Here is a 20,087-nt window from a genome sequence, read left to right on the forward strand (position 1 = left end):
TTAGTTGTTCTGGCTCTTAATTTGACCAGTGAATTTTTGCATAAAAATTCATTTGTGAAGTTTTTCTTGATTAGAAAGTATGCCAAATTATAGTGTAATGAAAGAAATTGTTAGACTTCACATTGATGGGGGAGGGAGGAGAGACAGAGACAGGGGTGGGATGGGAGAAGAGATACGGTTGCATCCTTACCATTTGTTAGACAAGGAAATTCGAAGTGTTAGGAACCTCTTTGAGGAGAGTAACTTATTTGGGGCATCCGGCTATTAAGTGGTAGGACACTGTGGGACTGCCAGTCCACACTGTAGATGCTGTACTCTTTCCCTATACTTTTCTGGCTTGTTGAGGCCCAGTCTCCTAACAGTAATGAAATAATTTATTTTTGTAGCCATTCCTTTTCATGTGGTAATGTAATTTTTAACCATTAAATCGGTGATGTAAATTCAGTATCTCATTCTAGAAGTTCTTAGGTTGAGAGAGTTAGGAAAGTAGGCACATCTATTAACTGCCATGGTGTAAGATATTTTTTGTGTACCTTAACTAAACTGTTTACCTGTTTTCTTATCAAAAAGTGGGAGTAATTTACCCTTAACAGAAGTGGCATGGAAATGTGATTTTAAGGTAGGTAGCATTCATAGCATCCTCAAGTCTTTTAAAAGAAATGCATGGATCATAATATAAGTTCCTATTGGAGGTATCCCTCTCACGGGTCATTTAATAGATCAGAAAACTGGGTGTTAACAGCTTTATTTGGTTCCCTGATGAGACATGATGTGACATTAAAGATTGTCATCTCCTCCTGCCCCCCTTTTTAAAATCTAGTCACTCTCTCCCAACTCTCATGCCCCATAGCCATCCTTTTGGCTCTGATAATTACTTCTTAATTTTTTTTTTTTTTTTAAGATTTAGAGAGAGAGAGAGGGTGCAAGGGAGAGGGAGAAAGAAAATCTCAAGCAGACTCCCCACTGAGCATAGAGCTCCGTGTGGGGGCTTGATCTCATGACCCTGAGATCATAATGTGAGCCAGAATCCAGTTGGGTACTCAACTGACTGAGCCCCCCAGGTGCCCCAGAAAATGACTTCTTAATTCTAAGCAGCCATAGTCCATGAGCTCCTAGAAAAGAGAGAGAAAGAGAACCCCAGTCTCTCCAGGGGGCCTTTCAGTCAGTGCCATATTTACCAAGCAGTCTGTCTGGTCTGTGACCACGTCCTCTTTTGTCTGGGCCCACATGAAAGAATGTCCCAAATGCTATCTTGATATATGTCCTCACTAGCGATCTTGTTCTTTAAGCCTCCTTTTACAGGTTGATTCACAGTAGGGGAGTCATGTTCAGAAACTTTCTGTGATAGCCTGAATTTTCTTGTCTTTCATCTCTTTGCTTCTATTTATGTTCTTTTTACCTCTTCCTTGAGCTTGCACCTTCTGCATAGTTGACTCTATTATATCATCTTTGGGGCTGAAGAATAAAGTTGGAAGATTTTAAAGTTAAAGTTCCCAGAATAATGTAGTCGCCCACATTGCACATATGTCACATTTTGAGTTTACTAGTTAAGCCTCTAAATATGTGCTTTATATACAGTATGTGCAGTGTGATGACTTAGGTTGCCATGAGAACCTAAAAATTTTAGGCTTAAATTGTTCAGCAGCAGACACACATTTTTCCCTTATTGTCTTAGAGGGAGGATAATTTCTTCTTTTGTCTAATATACTTTTTACAAATTGAGATATTAGGCAGTGGTCCTTCTCATATATTGCCTCCTGCTAACAGGATGGGTAGCTTCTTTGTCTATTATCAGTCTCCTTCACTGCAGTCTTCCATGCTCTAGTTTTTTTCCTCTGTACTTGTCTCCTTTTACTTTCTTGCTACAGGATAGAATTAGAAGTAGGAAACTGGAAGCTTTATCTTTTAAAAAACTGTACCTAGTATGAGAGGAGCTATATAGTGGGATATCCCTAACACACCTGAGGAATTCTGGTCTCATGTAAGCCTCCTGAGATGAGTGTTGGGGTAACATTGGCTTGAAAACCTTTTTTTTTTTTTTAAGTATTATGATGTTAGTCTGTCATCTGAAAACAATTCAGGTTCAGTTTGAATTGGAATACGTTATTTTGAGTAATTTTTGGCCAGGGTAACTTGTATATTCTTGTTTTTTTTTAAGATTTTATTTATTTATTTGACAGAGAGCGAGCGAGCACAAGCAGGGGGAGCGGCAGAGGGAGAGGGAGAAGCAGACTCCCTGCCGAGCAGGGAGCCCGATGCGGGACCCGATCCTAGGATCCTGGGATCATGACCTGAGCCGAAGGCAGATGCTTAATGAGCCACCCAGGCACCCCTAACTTGTTTATTCTTGACCGGGTTTAGTCATGAGGACTCCCTTCTTTTTGGACCAGGCAGTACAAGAGGAGATAAAAGGATGTTAGAGGTGGAACAGACTGTATATTGTTTAGTCTTAAATCTGTTTTGGATCATGGACCCCCTTTTGAAAATCTGGTAAAAAGTTATGGACCTATTTCCCTATAAATAGAAGTAAATAAGTACAGTTGAACAGTGCAGAGATTAGGAATGTCCTGATCTGGCACAGTAGAAAACCCACTTACACCTTTTGATGCTCTAGAAACTTTACTAATAGCCTACTGTTGACTAGAAAGCCTTACTGATAACATAAACAACACATATTTTGTATGTTATATGTATTATGTATTGAATTCTTACAATAAACCACAGAAAATAAAATGTTACTAAAAAAATCATAAGGAAGAGAAGATACATTTGTAGTACTATACTGTATCAAAAAAATCAAGTAAGTGGATCTGTGCAGTTCAAACCCATGTTGTTCAAGGGTCAACTGTGCATAAATACATTCTAGTATATATGTAAAATTTTGCACATAATGGAGTTTATGGAATATCCATGAACTATCCAGGAATTTTGAATCCTTAGATATGGACTGCTGTTCTGGTCTGGTACTATTTTTCACTTGAGGAAATGGGAAATAAGAAGTGACTAGCCCAAGATCACACTATAGGTGTTTATAGCCATTTTGATTTTGAGGTTATACTGTAATCACCTTGGTTTATACAGTTGTGGTCTTTTGCATCGTGTTCTTTATTTTTACCTAGTTGTCTTCACGTAAGTAACCTCGGTAAAGTATGTAATAGATAATTAAAGCTGTGCTCTTATGCAAAAAGTAGCATATTAATTCACAATAAGTTAACTTTTTGGGAAATCAAAACAGGCTGCTCAGAAAAACTAAATATATATAAACCACTATATACAATTAAGAGATTTTTATTTTTTTGTTTTTTTATTTTCTTTAAAGATTTATTTATTTAACAGAGAGAGAGACAGGAACGCAAGCAGGGGGAGTGGGAGAGGGAGAAGCAGGCTTCCTGCTGAGCAGGGAGCCCGATGTGGGACTCCATCCCAGAACCCTGGGATCATGACCTGAGCCGAAGGCAGACGCTTAACGACTGAGCCACCCAGGCGCCCCCCCCTTTTTTTAAAGATTTTATTTAAGAGATTTTTTAATAAAATGTTGAACGCTTGCATGTCTGTGTTTTGTTGGACATGAAAAGTGCCTCTTCTGTAGGAATCCTGATGTGTTCTTTTCTTTTTCAGCATATCAGACGGTGTGGACAGGGCTCTGCCTTGCACTAGGAGATCTAGGTAGTAGGATTGAGAGGTCAAGTTTGCTGTCATTTAGCATTCTTTGCTCATCGTTACAACATTACAAGGGGCAAAGAAAAATATCAAAATTCCCAAATGGTTAGTTTGCTGATAAAATATATTAGAGCAAGTAATTATGGTGGATATGTTTTATCTTGAGGATTTGAAGAGTTTTCTTAAGTTTCAGAGAAAGGGGGGGCTCCCTAGTGTATTTGTTTATTTATGCCACATAAGCTTGGGCTCATGCACACATATATATCAGACAATTCAGTGATGGGAAGGAACTAGGCAGGGCTCTGTTCTCTGGAGCTCCCCATTGTGGCTGAATGACTGGCAGTATTTTGTAATCAAAGATCTCAGAGTATATCAGCATCAACATTTTATTTTTCTTTTTTAGAGAGTTGGGTGTGGTCAGGGGGCAGTGGGGGAGAGAGAGAATGTCATCTTAAGCGGGCTCCATGCTCAGTGTGTAGCCCGACACAGGGCTCAGTCTCCCCTGAGCCAAAAATCAAGAGTTAGATGTTTAACTGACTGAGCCACCTAGGCACCCCTTTTTTTTCTCCTTCTTTTAAAGGTGGTATAAAATTTCCTCAAAAGGCTAATCAGAGATTTCTGAGATAGAAGAATATGTTCCTGAAAGTATGATAAGAGAGATGTTAGCATGGATGCTGAATTATGGTCTGAATTCATTTTTCTTTTTTTAGAATATATTTTCTCCGAAGTCGGCAGAAACTATACATTTTTTTTAACTTTACATTTTTAAATTACAGACTCAAAGAATTCCAGAAATGGAGGGACCTTAGAAATCATCTAGTTAGGGCGCCTGGGTGGCTCAGTTGGTTAAGCGACTGCCTTCGGCTCAGGTCATGATCCTGGAGTCCCGGGATTGAGTCCCACATTGGGCTCCCTGCTCAGCGGGGAGTCTGCTTCTCCCTCTGACCCTCTTCCCTCTCCTGCTCTCTGTCTCTTATTCTCTCTCTCTCTGAAATAAATAAATAAAATTAAAAAAAAATCATCTAGTTCAAATATTATAGCCTCATGTTTAAGATAATGGCAGGTGCCCTTAGAGTACTGGGAGGTGGGACCTGTGGAAAAAGATCTATGTCTGTCTGTCCTGTCTTTTTCTTAATTTCTGTAGTGTTTATAGTTGGTACCCCACACTTTAGCACTAGTCAGATGCTATCAGCTTTTATTTTCTCATGTATTAATCTTACCTCAGAACTAGATATTAAGTGTTGGGAGTCAGTGATTACAGTTGATGTTTGTGCTGCAGCCCCTGTAATACTGAATATAGACAGTGCCTGGTAAATACTCGGTTGATTCATTATGAACTAAAGTATGGAATCATATGAGCCAATCAGCCATGCATTTTTTTTTAATCTTGGGAGAGCTCCCTCTGGCCAGAAATTGAGCTTCTCATACACTTCACATTGAGATGAATCTGAATGAATTGTTTTAAGCAAAGTAATTCTTGGAAAATAAATATTTGGCTTCTGATTATATAAACCAGCATCTTGGGAAATTAAAATTACATGAGAGGGGCGCCTAGGTGGCTCAGTTGGTTGAGTGTTCGACTTATGATTTTGGTTCAGGTCATGATCTTGGGGTCAGGAGATCGAGCCCTGCATTGGGTTCCACGCCCGGCAGGGGAGTCTGCTTGAGATTCTCTCTCTCTGCTCCTCCCCCCTCTAAAATAAATAAATCTTTTTTAAAAAGTACATCAGAATTTATTTTAACTTGTACCATCTGCTGCCCTCCTCCCCAGGAGACCCCAAAACATAGTCTTAGAGTTGGGATGAGATCTTGATTCTGAAAACAGCAAAGGGCCAGTGAAGGTTAGGGTTGTTCACACAAATGGGGAATAACCTTTTTTTTTCCCATGTTCAATTTCATACTTTAAATGATATATTAAGCCTCACGGCTACTGCTGATCTGGTAAGAATCTGACCTAGTAAAGTTTTCACACTGTCTTTTCTGTTCCCATGGCTGGGGGATTCTTGGTGTAAGTGACTGAGATTATTGGGAAGTTCCTTGACTGAAATAGAATCTCTCAAACCCTTCTTCAAGTACCAGCCTGTGTGTTTCTGGTTTTTGTCTGGACCATGTGAACAGAATGCATGTGTGTGAGATAATTGGGCTTTTCCTAACGGCCCCCTTTCAGCAACCATGTATGGGTAAAGCTGTTCAGGTCCCTGCTCCTCCCTCTCTGAGCAGGGAGCAGAATGTGTTCTGCTGAAGCTGCTGTTCCACTTCTCAGCTTTCTATATTTGTACAGCACCAGCGGCCCACTAGCGAGGCGGTGTGGCCGCCCTGTGCACCCATGCTGGCGCAGGCCTGAGCAGGGCTCGCAGTTTGTGTTCTTACGTGCGTCCCTCTGTCTGTCTGTGTACATTTCTGTGGAGGACTGAGGTTTTCAAGTGAAGGAGGTGATCGTTCGTCTTTTCTGTTTTGTCAGTTATAAATTGTAGAGAATGTTTCAGAATCTTGGGGATGGGGCAAAGAGACAAGATTTGTATTATTTAACAAAATATGTTTTAGGGAGGAAAGCCAAACTTGTAAATAGAGGGTCAGAAATGGTCTTTGGGTTCTCTTCGAAACTTATCTTTTTAAAGAAATCGTGTTTTTTTTTCTTATTTTTTTTTACTGGTCACAGAGATCAGTTCTTAGGGGTGGAAGTGAATTCCTTGTTTGGCACACAAATTTCCTGATACAAAATTTGAGTAGAAAAGACTGAGACACCTCCACCTCTTTTTTTTTTTTTTTTAAGTTTTTATTTATTTATTTGAGAGAGAGAATGAGATAGAGCATGGGGGGGGGGGCGTCAGAGGGAGAAGCAGACGCCCTGCTGAGCAGGGAGCCCGATGCGGGACTCAATCCCAGGACTCCAGGATCATGACCTGAGCTTAACCAACTGAGCCACCCAGGTGCCCCACACCTCCACCTCCTTAAGAAATCATTTTGTACACATCTTTTTGGAAGAGGGTGTAGTAAGGGCTAAGTCTCTTAACTCGGCCCTTTGCTGGGAAAGGAACTGTGGGAAGTGCCCTGTTGTTTTGGGCTTTGCAGCAAGTGTCCTACGCTGTGTTGTGCGGATTCAGAGTGCTTGGTAAGTTTGGCCTTACAGAGGGCTTGTAATGTTTTTTGGTGTCATGTCTATTTAAGGAATAGTAGGGGATGTGACATGTAGACAGATTTCAGGCTGTTTTCAAAGAGTATTGGGTTTGTTACTCTATTTTTAAAGGATCATTTTCTTGGTTTGTTATGAGATATTCTAATTAGGCAGAAATGAATTCCTCACTTTCGATCAGCTTCAGTCTAAATTCAAGTTTGTTTCTTTGTTTTACACTTTCTTTTTACTCCCCCCCCCCCCCCATGAGTCATAAGCATGCAGAGTTGGGAATAGAACTTGTCAGCTGAGTAAGGATGAGACAGTTCTCTGCACATATTTGTTGCTGTGGCCGATGAAGAGAGAAAAGGGCTTTAAATGCTGGAGGAACATAGTTCCCTGAGGCAGCTTTTTCCTGTGGCTGTGTGGTATGGTTGGAGAGTTTGTGTGACTATTTGCTGATAGATTCTGGCTTTGAATCACTTAGGAATCTTTTCAGTGACTTGTCCATTGTTGGCTTTGGGTGTATGTGTTTGTTTAGAGTTTGAGACCTGGTGCTGAGTCTCTGGTGGGTCTTGCATACTTAATGACTTTCTAAAATTCTGTTGAGTATGACTTTAAATTGGTTTCACCCTCCCCTTCTTGGCAACTCTTAGTGCCCATCTCATTTTACCATCCTACTAATGTTTTCCCATTTATACTATGAATCACGATACCCTCTGTAGGGGCTGTCATTGGAGATTAAAATCAGTGGCAGCTCTTTGATTTTACAGCTTAGCCTCAGTAAAGGACACTAGCTAGCACATCTCAATTCCTGCTTTCCCTTTGTTTTTGACATTTAAAAAATATATATGTATGTAATTTCCCTGCTCTCATTAGTTTATATTTTCTTCATTGTATGCATTTTGAAAGCTTCCACAATTTTTTTTTTTTGGTATGATGGGGGTAATAAATGTTTACAAATAAATGCTCTTAGAACAAGTGGTTCAGTATTTCCTAATGAAGGTTATACTCACTGGTTGCTAACAGGCCTAGTTGGAGGTTGAAGATGGGTCAGCCAGTCATTGCTTTCTTATCTATTCCTCCCAACCTTTTTTTTTTTTTTTTTTAAAGTAGGCTCCACACCTGGCATGGAGCTCAATGTGGGGCCTGAACTCACGAACTTGAGATCAGGACCTGAGCTGTGAGCAAGAGTCAGACGCTTAACTGACTGAGCCACCCAGGCACTCCAACACACCCCACTTTTAATAAAAAATATTTCTGTAGAATCTTAGGTATTCTATTATGTAAAGATAAAACTCATCCTTTTTCACCATAGGCACGAACTTTAGTTTCTGTTAATGATAGCAAACATTTGTTGAGCACTTTATATGTGCCAGGCACTATTCTAAATGTTTTATGTATATAAATCCTTTAATTCTAAGAAACACCCTATAAGGTAGATACTGTTATATAGCCATTTTCCAGGTGAGGAAACAGGTATAACAGAGTTAAGCAATTTGTCCCTAGTTACCTGGCTAGTAAGCAGCAAAATTGGGATTAGAAAGTGGTGGTGTGACTCCAGTGTCTCAGTGTAGGATATAAGGTTTATAGTAAATACTTGTCTGTTAATTTTATTAACATGTATGGAATATTTGGGATTATTGAATTATAAATTAGTCTGACCCACCTTAATTTTAGAATTTCCTTAATGAAAATGATTATGACTTTGGTTTTATGGCTCGCTGTCAACTAACTCATTTATTGATGATAAAAAGCTGCAAGGCAAATAGCAAGTTCATGGAGTATCCCCAGAATTACTACTTTATCTCTGCTAGTGCCTGCCTGTTTACTGAAGATACTGCAAGCAGAATTAACTTTAGCTTCTTTAACTCTTGTTACCTGCACTGTTCATCATCAGATGTCTTGACAGGAGGAGTATGAGAAGGGGGGAGTTGGCAGGTTTTGCCCCATCCATTAACTGTGATCTGTGTGAGTGTAACAGGGTAACAGGGAGATCTGTTCAAAAGGAATGATGATGGGAGAATTATTGGTAGGCTGAATAATTTCAGTTGAGGGTAGCAAAAATATTACTCTTTCCTAGACAGTGTGATTGAATAGCACGAAAATTTGAGTTAGGGAAATAGGAATCAGCTCTCCTGAGATGTTTTAGTCTCTCTCAAATTGATGGCAGATTTTCCCTTGGATGTATGCTGTCCTGTGCTTCTTGTTCTTGTTCTTTTCTTGTTCTTGTAAGTCATGTCTTCTGAACAAGATTTAAAAACTCATTAAGGACAGGGATTGGACCTTTTTTGTGACCTCTCTAGTTCTGAATATATAGAAGATTTTTTTTTTTTAAGACTTTATTTGAGAGAGGGAGAGAGCAAGGGTACACAAGCAGGGGGAGTGGCAGGCAGAGGGAGAAGCAGGCTCTCCACTGAGCAGGGAGGCCGATGTGGGGCTCGATCCCAGGACCCCGAGATGACCTGAGCTGAAGGCACTTGCTTAACCGACTGAGTCACCCAGGCGCCCCTAGAGGATGTTTTCTATATGGATTTTTGATTGATAGAGCTCCCATTTTATGAAGAGCTTGTTTTTGTAGAAATGAAATCAAAGTACTGACAAGTTTAATTTTGTGGAACAGTGGGATTTTTTTTTTAAGTAGTGTTTGTTTTTTTTTTTTTAAAGATTTTATTTATTTGACAGAGAGACAGAGAGAGAGGGGACACAAGCCAGGGGAGTGGGAGAGGGAGAAGCAGGCTCCCCACTGAGCAAGGGAGCCCGATGCAGGGCTCGATCCCAGGACTCCAGGATCATGACCTGAGCTGAAGGCAGACGCTTAACGACTCAGCCACCCAGGCGCCCCTTAAGTAGTGATTTGAAGGAGGTGAAGGAGATCATATAAATGGGTATTTAAATGTGAGGAACACTTTTAGGAGCACAGTTCAAGAGTGATGAAAGGATGATAATTGAAGTCACTTTTTAAAAAAGTGACAGTATTAAGGAGATATTTAGAATTTGCACCTAAAGCTGTGTATTCTTTGGGGTGAGTCAAGCATAACCAAACATGCTCCATGATTGGCTGAAGCAAAGGTATAAGTTTTGTTCTTTCTGGCATATAACCTAACCATCTCAGAAAGCATCTCCACAGAAAAGTTGTTTTGTAGGATTATGATATTAAGAACAGAAAGATTAAATAAAGTTTCCTGCTATTCAACAGAATGGGATAAACTTCCTGAGACAAGACCATATGGAAGCATCCTGCTTGAGTGACCCTGTGTTTGGGGTGAGGTTGGGGCAGATGGTACAGGCAGGGTTCTTGGCTGCTTGGTCAAGGGTTTTGGAGATGATAGAAGTTAGATGCGAGGTGCTGTGGAGGGGCTGTTGTATGTCGTGTGTACTGGGTATGTCTGCCTAAGAGGTGGAGTGAGCTCAGTGAAATGATATTCATGTGTTGGGTAGTGTGGGGGTAAGATAAGGGAAGAGGCTGACTTGGAATGATACCTGCAATTCGATCTTAACCTCCCTCAGAGATTAGGGAGAGAGAGACAAGATATGGTGTGAGAAACAAGATTCCAGATCCCTAGCCTCTTCTGTTCTTTAGAGCCTTCAAGTAAGATATTGCAGGACTGTAGGATTTTTCTATTTAAGCTTGAAGCTGTTTTGATTCCTTTTTGAGATACTAGGCCAAAAGCTGTATTTATAGAACTTGTTTTGACATATTATCTCACCCTGTCCCTTGCCTTCCTTACTGGAAGCCAGCTAATGTTGCACTCTGCCTGGCAGGAAAGGTTGATTGAAGAAAATGTACACACAGATATACAGCTGAGTGATTGAAAATAGCTCCAAACTTTGTAAATAGGCCAGCCATAAGGTTTGCAGTCCAAGCTGTGTGAACATCAGTTGAGTTGCTGGGATAATTTTCAGATGGTGTAAGGTCCTTACCCAACCAACTCACATGTGGTGTGGATACTGCTTCACCTGGACAATGGCTGTTTCCACACAGAAGTTTCAGGCAGAGCAGGAAACAATGCAAAACAGAGTGCTTGTTTTGGAATAAAGCATGAGTTGGGATTTTTCTTTGTCCCTCATGGTTTCAAGTTTTTTTTTAGAATAGGTAACACCCATATTCGAACAATTCAGCCAGTATTCCACTTCTGCAACCTTGTTAACAGTTTCTTCTTTATCTTTCCAGACCTGTTTTGTTCCTATACAAGCCAGGTATAATTCCTTTCTTACCATATAATCTTCTTGACCAGTCCTTAGTGTAGTGTATTGGAATTGCCTTAGTCTCTTTAATAGCTGCAGCATTCCATCACAGTGCTATAGTATAGTTTATTTAACCAGCCCCTAACTGATGGACATGTATATGTTTCCAGTTTTTCCTATTATAAACAATGTTCTCATTAATGCCCCTTTGCATACTTTGTGTACATCAGATACAAGTGTATTTAAAGGCTATATTTCTAAAATTGGAATAGTTGGATTCAAAGAGCATGTGATGTTTTCAATATTGATAAAATACTTGAGATCCTTTTTTAAATTTTGCGATGATATTATCCACTGAAGAATGTTATTAGTGGATAGAAAGTTCTTAATGCAATGATAGTCAGACTACCACCCCAGTTACTTGAATGAACATGTATGACCTGAAATGGAAAGTTTAAGAAACCTTCTTGAGATAAGTTTAGTTATCAAATCCAGCAATCATTATTGTTGGAGAAGAGGCAGATTGCTCAGAGTAGGGAAGTCCAATATTTCTCTTACTCTCAGAATGTTAGTTTCACCTGTTTATGATCTCTACCAATTAGAAAAACATTAGTGGTCTGTGGTTCATCCAGCCCTCTCTTAAAACAACTCGGATGGATATCATGAGACCATTTAGTCATCAGAATTAGTTGCAAGTAGTTGTGATATCTGAAGTTTAATAATCACCTCAGAAAATAAAAGCAAAGTAATATTCTGAACCCCCCCCCCCAAAAAAAGGGCATTTTACAAACTGACTTATTTTACTAAGTAGAGTGCTGTAACTCCAGAAAGTACAAGCCTCACTGGCTGGTGGTGGAACTTGGGTCACTTAATCCGTTCTCTTCACTTTATTTCCCTTGTCTGAAAAATGGGAGTGAAAATCCTGAATCTCTGAGTGCTCGGAAAAATAATTATAAAGTCATTTCCAGAAGGTTATGCATTATAGAAATGAGCCTTTAGAGACATCAAGATTGTAAGGTAATTTAAAAAGTAACTCTGACAGTGTTTTAGAAAAAAATTAGTCACATTCTGCCTACATGGAACTAACATATGGTGCAGCCCTGATGAGCTGCACAAGTGGGCTGAAATCAAAATGCATTTGGAGAGAGGAGCAGTAGTGACTCACTAGATGAGACAGATTTGGCCTTATGGCAGGGCAGGGAAACTAAGGCGGAACTGGTGGTCTTAGAATATGCCAGATTTGAGCAAGTGATACATGAATATTATGGGAAAGTAGAAGGACTGAACTGTTGTATTTGGTTTAGGTGCTTTGTCCAGGGTCTCAGTCCTTGTAGTTAGGCTCCCTCCATCTGTGTCTGTAGAGCCCCTACTTCTCCACACAAGGGGGAATTTTTGCTGCCTCTCACTTCTGTGTGCATGGTTCCCTGTGTCTTTGAAGGTAGAAGCCACTAGGCAAATATTTAACATTGATATGCCTGGAACATCGGGATCAAACTAGAAAGATACATAGAAGAGTTAGCAGTTCTGCCTGAAGAAAGCTGCCTGCTAGCTTGGCTACCATATGTAAATTGCTCCTGCTACATCCAGCAGTTTGTTGCCCAGCGCTGACAGCGCTGCCAAGGAAACAGGAGGAGCTAAAGGCAGAGTGAGATTCCTGCACCCCACTCCACCCCCCAGTAGAGAGCTGTATGGGGAAGAGAAGGGGAATACTTAATGGGGATTTGAGAATTACTTTGAGGGTATAGACATTTTGGAATGATGTAGGAACAGATTTTTTTTTAATTTATTTTATTTATTTATTTATTTTGTAGTGGGCTCCACACCCAGTGCAGAGCCCCAGTGTAGGGCTTTAACTCACGGCTCTGAGACCAAGACCTGAGCTGACACCAAGAGTCAGACATTTAACTGACTGAGCCACCCAGATGCCCCAGGAACAGAGATTTTTAAAAATGTATTTTGTAGGGGCGCCTGGGTGGCTCAGATGGTTAAGCGTCTGCCTTCTGCTCAGGTCATGATCCCAGAGTCCTGGGATCAGCTCCTGCGTTGGGCTCCCTGCTCAGTGCAGAGCCTCCTTCTCCCTCTCCCTCTGCCATTCCCTCCTCTTGTGCTCTCTGGCTCTATATCTCTGTCAAATAAATAAAATCTTTAAAAATAAAAAATTAAAAATGTATTTTGCCTTCCCTGTATGCCTCACCTGACCACCTCCAAAATGGGATGCCTCTTATTTAGAAAGATATGGAAAGATAGCTAAACAGGAGATAAGATGCCAGATCAGGATTTTTTTTTAAGGTTTATTTTATTTTTTTAAAGATTTATATTAGGGAGTGAGCGATGAGCACATGAGTGGGGGGAGGGGCAGAGGGCGAGAAGCAGACTCCCTGCTGAGAGTGTGGAGCCCAGCACGGGGCTTGATCCTAGGAGATCTTTTTTTTTTTTTTTTTTTTAAAGATTTTTATTTATTTATTGAGAGAGAGAATGGTAGAGAGAGAGCATGAGATGGAGGAAGGTCAGAGGGAGAAGCAGACTCCCTGCTGAGCAGGGAGCCCGATGTGGGACTCGATCCCGGGACCCCAGGATCATGACCTGAGCCGAAAGCAGTCGCTTAACCAACTGAGCCACCCAGGCACCCGATCCTAGGAGATCTTGATCCAGGGAGATCACGACCTGAGCCTCAAGACCTAAGCCTGAAACCAAGGGTCAAGACGCTTAACTGACTAAGCCACGCAGGTGCCCCTCTATTTTGGGGAGGGGCAGAGGGAGAGAGAATCCCAAGCGGACTCTGTACCCAATGTGACGACCCTGAGACCACAACCTGAGCCGAAACCAAGAGTAGGACACTTAACCAGCTGCGCCACCCAGGCACCCAGAGATGGCAGATCAGGGAAAGGAAGAACCCATAGCCCAACTCACCCATCCCCATTCAGCTTTAGTATACTACTTTTTTTTTTTTTTTGAGCAGTTTCAGGGGATTTACTATTATGTGGCTTTATGAAATAGGTTTTATATTAATTGGTTATGACATAAAGGTAAGGATGCTGTTGGCAAAGTTAGTCTTCAGGCCAGTTGTGACTCTTGATGCTTAACGGGCTGTTCACAAGAAAATGTTTATAATTGTTAAGTGAGAAAGGTATGTTATGCAATAGTATATACAGTACGATCTGTAATTTGATAATAATTGTGTGTATTTGAGTATGTGTGCATAGAAAAAAGCCTGGTAGGGAATGAACCAAAATGTGGTTTTATGTAAAAATGAATAAATAGATAAAAAATTTTAATAGAAGTGGAAAAGTTAAGGGGGAATAAATATTAAATATTACTTCTGTAAAAGACTGCTTACAATGTTGTTTTTACCCAAATGCCACAATTTAAAGGGAAAAAAAGGACTTTTTACTAAAAAGTGCAAATATTTATGTGTAGATATCTCATTAAGAATATGTTAGTGTACGGGCGCCTGGGTGGCTCAGTCATTAAGCGACTCTTCACCTTTGGCTCAGGTCATGATCCCAGGCTCCTGGGATAGGGTCTTGGGATTGAGCCCCACATCGGGCTCCCTGCTCAGTGGGAAGCCTGTTTCTCCCTCTCCCACTCCCCCTGCTTGTGTTCCCTCTCTCGCTGTGTCTCTCTCTGTCAAATAAATAAATAAAATCTTAAAAAAAAAAATGTTAGTGTAAAATTTACAAATTAGAGCAGATAAGCTAGGGAACGAATTTCAACAGTTGAAGGTCTCATACCTGTAACCTTTTTTTTTTTTTTTTTAAGATTTTATTTATTTAGGGGCACCTAGGTGGCTCAGATGGTTAAGCATCTTCCTTCGGCTCAGGTCATAATCCCGGGGTCCTGGGATCGAGCCCCACATTGGGCTCCCAGCTCAGCAGGGAGTCTGCTTCTCCCTCTCCCTCTGCCTCCCCCTGCTCGTGCTCTCTCTCTCTCTGTATCTCTCTGTTTCAAATGAATAAATAAAATCTTAAAAAAAAAAAGATTTATTTGTGAGAGAGAGAGAGCACGAGCAGGGGCAGCAGCAGGCAGAGGGAGAAGGAGAAGCAGGCCCCCCGCAGAGCAAGGAACCCAATGCAAGACTCGATCCCAGGACCCTGGGATCATGACCTGAGCCGAAGGCAGACGCTTAACCAACTGAGCCACCCAGGCACCCCTAATATGTGTCATCTTTATTCCGGGTATCCTGAAGATAAATAAATAGAAAAGAGAAGGAAGGACTCGTTACTTGTTCTCAAAATGGTAGCATTTGAAATCTATTTCATTAACAAAAATTTAGAAGTGAGATTTACACAATAGTTTCTCCCAGGTGTATCTCATGTGGCAGGGACTGAACTAGAACTAGAACTGTTTGAAATCAGAGAAAATAGAATTAAGCTTTTAGATGATTTAGTGATAGTCTGGATTAATCTAGTACCATCTTATAGTTTTATAGATCAGGAAACTGAGGCCCAGAGAAAAGTGACTCAAGGGCATGCAAATGGTATCAGATCTGGTCTTTGTCTAACATACTCTTTTGTTACCTCGAAGCAAGGAGAGTCAGAAGGGAACATTCTAACAGTAATCATGAGCTCCTTAAGAGAATCTGGTGAATGCTGTGGATTCTCTCTTCAGGAAACCTCATGTGTCCATCTACACGCAGTTTAGCAAAAAAATATCACAGTGTTCATAGACCTACTCCTTCTTCCCCAAAGCCCATGACTTTGAAGAGCTGTGAGGGTCCAAGATTAAGAATCTTTTTTTTTTTTAAGTAATCTCTGCATCCAACATGGGGCTCCAGCTTATAACCCTGAGATCAAGAGTCGCACGATCTCCCAACTGAACCAGCTAGTTGTGCTCCCCAGCTTAAGAATCTTGATGAAAAAGGAAAGTTTTTAAAATTGTTGTTACGTTGCACAATAATACTGAACTGTACACCCAAAAGTGAGTTGAGATGATAACTTTTATGTATGTGTTTTTGACCACAATTTTTTTTTTAAAGATTTTATTTATTTGCCAGAGAGAGTGCGTGCACGCACACAAGCGAGGGAGTGGCAGGCAGAAGGAGAAGCAGACTCCCCGCTGATCAGGGAGCCCGATGTGGGACTCCATCCCAGGACCGTGGAATCATGACCTAAGCCGAAGGCACACAACTGACTGAGCCACCCAGGTGCCCCTGACCACAATATTTTAAAGCTGGAAAAAAGTTATTACCACTAGAGTGCATACTGGCCGTTGGAGAAGGAGTTGAGATTGAGATGTTTATAAATTTCTCTACTAGGGTCAGGAAAAGGAGCACACATTGATAACTCCGTCAGTAGAGTCAGAAACCCCACACCTAAGCCTGAATCATGGAAATGGTAGCCACAAAACAGGTGTCACGAGGGGGAAAAAAAGATTTTTGTAGACCCTATAGAGAAAGTGTTAAGTTTTATCCCTTAGGTCAGAACTAAGCCTGATGTAGTGCAGGACCTGGACTGTTCAACATGGAGCAAAATTACAGTGGAAGGAGCTGCTCTGGGAATGAGTGACAAGCAGGGAATTTACTGTGTGCTTCAGTGTATCTCTTTAATCCACCTAACCACCTCAGAGTTACAGACAGGGAAACAGTTAACAGTTTAGTTTCTCTATAGTCATTCAGACTAGGGTCCACCAGTTTGTCTTAATGTTCTCACACAATTTATTTCATTTAACATTAGACTCTACCTACAGTTAGTTGTCATGTATGTTCCCAGGACCCTGGATGAGAACCTGGTGGCAATTGTTTCCCTGCTACAGATTCCTAAGGAAGGTGGGGAGATTTGGGGAGATTGGAGTACTATGCAAACTCTATTGGATCCTAGCACGAGGCCCTGGTGGAGTTTTGCATCGTAATGAGCTGGGCTAGCCAGGAAAGCTTCCCTTTTGATCTTTTTATCTGGTTACTCGGCTTTCTAGGATATGTGGGTGAGAGGACATAGAGTTTCCCAGTGCACTAATCCCAAACTTTTTATTGAATTCGTCATATAATAGGAAAAAGAAGCGAGAGTATTGCAAAGCAGTCTAAAAGGTAACATTTTTTTAAAAGAGGACAATTTTCCTAAGTAATTTCTATTGTTTCTTTCCTCTTCTATTTAGAAATTTGTACAGTGACTTGGTGTTGTATTCTGGGCATCCATTTGGTTCCTTTGGAGGTAGGTAGTTAAGTTCTCTAATTTTACAGATGAGGAAGCTGACACTTGGAGATATTGATGAACTTGCTCAGGTCACACATCTACTCATTAATGGCAGGAGGTTTTCACTACCTTAACCATATTTCTCTTGTGACGGTTAAAACTTTGGGTATTTACCTACTTAGATTTGCCTTAGAAAAATGGTCAGAGTCAACTTTATGGTCCTCCATATTTAAACAGTCTTTTCTGTGGTTTGTGTGCATGATCTTCTTTAATCTGAGTCACCTTTTCACCCAAGAGTCGAACTGCCTGACTATATATTCCAACTTCTTCATTGTCTGGATTCATGTGATCTTGAGAGTTACTTCATTTGTGTCTTCTCTCAATTGTAAATGGAGATAGGTCAGGTATGAGGATTAAATGTAAAGCACCCAAAACACCACATGGCATAGAGTAAGTGTTCCGAAAATGTGAGCTCTTAAAATTATTGCTACTTTGGGCACCTGGGTGGCTCAGTTGGTTGAGCGACTGCCTTTGGCTCAGGTCATGATCCTGGAGTCCTGGGATCGAGTCCCACATCGGGCTCCCTGCTCAGCAGGGAGTCTGCTTCTCCCTCTGACCCTCCTCCCTCTCGTGCTTTCTATCTCTCATTCTCTCGCTCTCAAATAAATAAATAAAATCTTTAAAAAAAAAATTATTGCTACTTTGTAAATGTTTGGACATATCTCCCTACTTCCAGGTGATAAGGTTTACAGTTTTGTTTTTTAAAGTAAGCTCTGCGCCAATAGTGGAGCTTCATCTCATGACCCAGAGATCAAGAGTTGCATGCTCTACCAACTGAGCCAGTCAGGCACTCCAAGGTTTATAAATTTTAAATACTATATTCTATCAACTCAAGCAAGCACACATTTATTACCATTAATGGCATTGGAAATTCCTTGATTTTTGGTAACCTATTAGATTCTAAATATAGAAAAATCTGTTCAAAAAACTTACTCATCTCAAAGCTGGATATAAAATTGGTGAATTATCTGTTGTTTTGAATTATTCCAATTTTAGTATATGTGCTGCTGAAGCGAGCACTGTTTTGAATTTTCCAGGTCTATTTTCATTTCTCCCAGGAGACCTGGGGTTACCCTGAGTGCAGGAAAGGCAAAAGGTGGGGCCTGCCTTGCCCTTTTCTGTCTTCAACCTGAACATCAGCTTCACTTTTATGTTTAGGGGAGAAACACTTCTGTCTTTAAAAACATTTTGAGGGCGCCTGGGTGGCTCAGTTGGTTAAGCGACTGCCTTCAGCTCAGGTCATGATCCTGGAGTCCCGGGATCGAGTCCCACATCGGGCTTCCTGCTCAGCAGGGAGTCTGCTTCTCCCTCTGACCCTCTTCCCTCTCGTGCTTGCTATCTCTCATTCTCTCTCTCTCTCAAATAAATAAATAAAAATCTTTAAAAAAAAAACAAAACTAAACTAAAAAATTTTGAAAGTCTCTGGGTGCCTGGGTTGCTCAGTCATTAAGCGTCTGCCTTCGGCTCAGGTCATGATCCCAGAGTCCTGGGATCGAGCCCCGCATCGGGCTCCTTGCTCAGCGGGAAGCCTGCTTCTCCCTCTGCCACTCCCCCTGCTTGTGTCCCCTCTCGCTGTGTCTCTCTCTGTCAAATAAATAAATAAAATCTTAAAAAAAAATTTTTTTTTAAAGTCTCTGATCTGGATATCTGTTGAGTTCTTCATTAGCTTCCTGCCTTATATGAAAAAAGTTTTTCAAAGTGTTGAGGGCATTTACTAACAATTGTTAGTAAGAATTGGTGAGTCGGACTAATGAGGCCAAGGTCATGAGTTCAGGCCTTAATGTAGGTCATTGAGCATTACTGTGCCTGCGACCAGCCCCTGTATCTAGAGTTTGTGATTCAGTGCATACTTTGTAAGAGTTGCTGATGGTGAGTGAGTCAGTGGTCATCTTTCTGGGAAGGATAGTGTTTTGTCATTCACTCAACATACAGGCTCTGTAGGCCAACAGAAAACTCTGAGAAATAAAAAAAGGTTCATTATCTTGCCTATTCTAAGGAAAGTGTATAGGAGATGTGAGTGCTTTTGTATCAGAGGGGTAATGCTGTTCATTTGCTCTTGCATCTTTTTTTTTTTTTTTTTTAAAGTAATTTCTACACCCAATGTGGAGGCTCAAACTCACAACCCTGAAATCAAGAGTCGCATGGTCTACTGACTGGGCCTGCCAGGTGCCTCAGCTGTTGCATCTTTGAAGCATGTCAAGATCATATAAAGTCCAAGATATATTCCAAAACCAAATATAAATTCTTTCCTGATTATTTATCTTTCCTTGGGGGAAATTGTGGGATAGGTAGTTTGCCTTTTAGAGTACCCTGTACCACTGACTTGCTAAGTACAATTTTCAAACTCGATAGGAGGTCCTATTTTGAACATGTTAATGTTTCACAAGTAGATTTATACTGCCTGTTTTTGTCAGCGTTAGCTTGCCCTCATCCTTCTCTTGTCTTGTGCAGCCCCCCAGCCCCACTTTCGGTACACCTTTTCCCCCTTAACTCTCTGTTTCTTGAGAGAGAGCGTGTGAGTGCACAAGCAGGGGGAGTGACAGGCAGAGGGAGAAGCAGGCTCCCTGCTGAGCAAGGAGCCCAAGGTGGGACTCCATCCCAGGACCTTGGGATTATGACCTGAGCTGAAGGCAGATGCTTAACTGAAACACCCAGGCATCCCTCCCCCTTAAATTTTTTCACCTCTCTTTGGAACTGCCTTTATACCTCCCCTTATGCTGACTGAGAAAGGTAGAGATAATGTTAACAGAAACAGACTTCTGTGGAGCTCCAAGGAAGTACAAGACAAATGTGGTCCAGGTTTCCTCAGAGAGTGCATGCATTTTGTTTGGTTCCCCACAGAAATGAAAGATGTGAAAAGCAAACCTAAAGCTTTTAGTTTCCATTCAGTTTTCCTCTCTCCCCAAAGCATGTTTTCTTACAGACTAGGCAACAGTAGG

The 20,087-nt window shown here is 41.0% G+C and overlaps 1 protein-coding gene across 8 annotated transcripts in view; it reads left to right on the top strand.

The window, feature by feature from the left end:
* CELF1 (CUGBP Elav-like family member 1) overlaps positions 1 to 20,087 on the top strand; it is a 77,227-nt gene that overhangs the window by 16,241 nt on the left and 40,899 nt on the right. The gene's annotated exons all lie outside the window — the stretch shown is intronic.

Source organism: Eumetopias jubatus, unplaced genomic scaffold (genome assembly GCF_037043125.1).
Source record: "Eumetopias jubatus isolate StellerSeaLion01/CBP00866 unplaced genomic scaffold, mEumJub1_p1.0 scaffold_13, whole genome shotgun sequence".
In the NCBI taxonomy this organism is placed as follows: domain Eukaryota; kingdom Metazoa; phylum Chordata; class Mammalia; order Carnivora; family Otariidae; genus Eumetopias; species Eumetopias jubatus.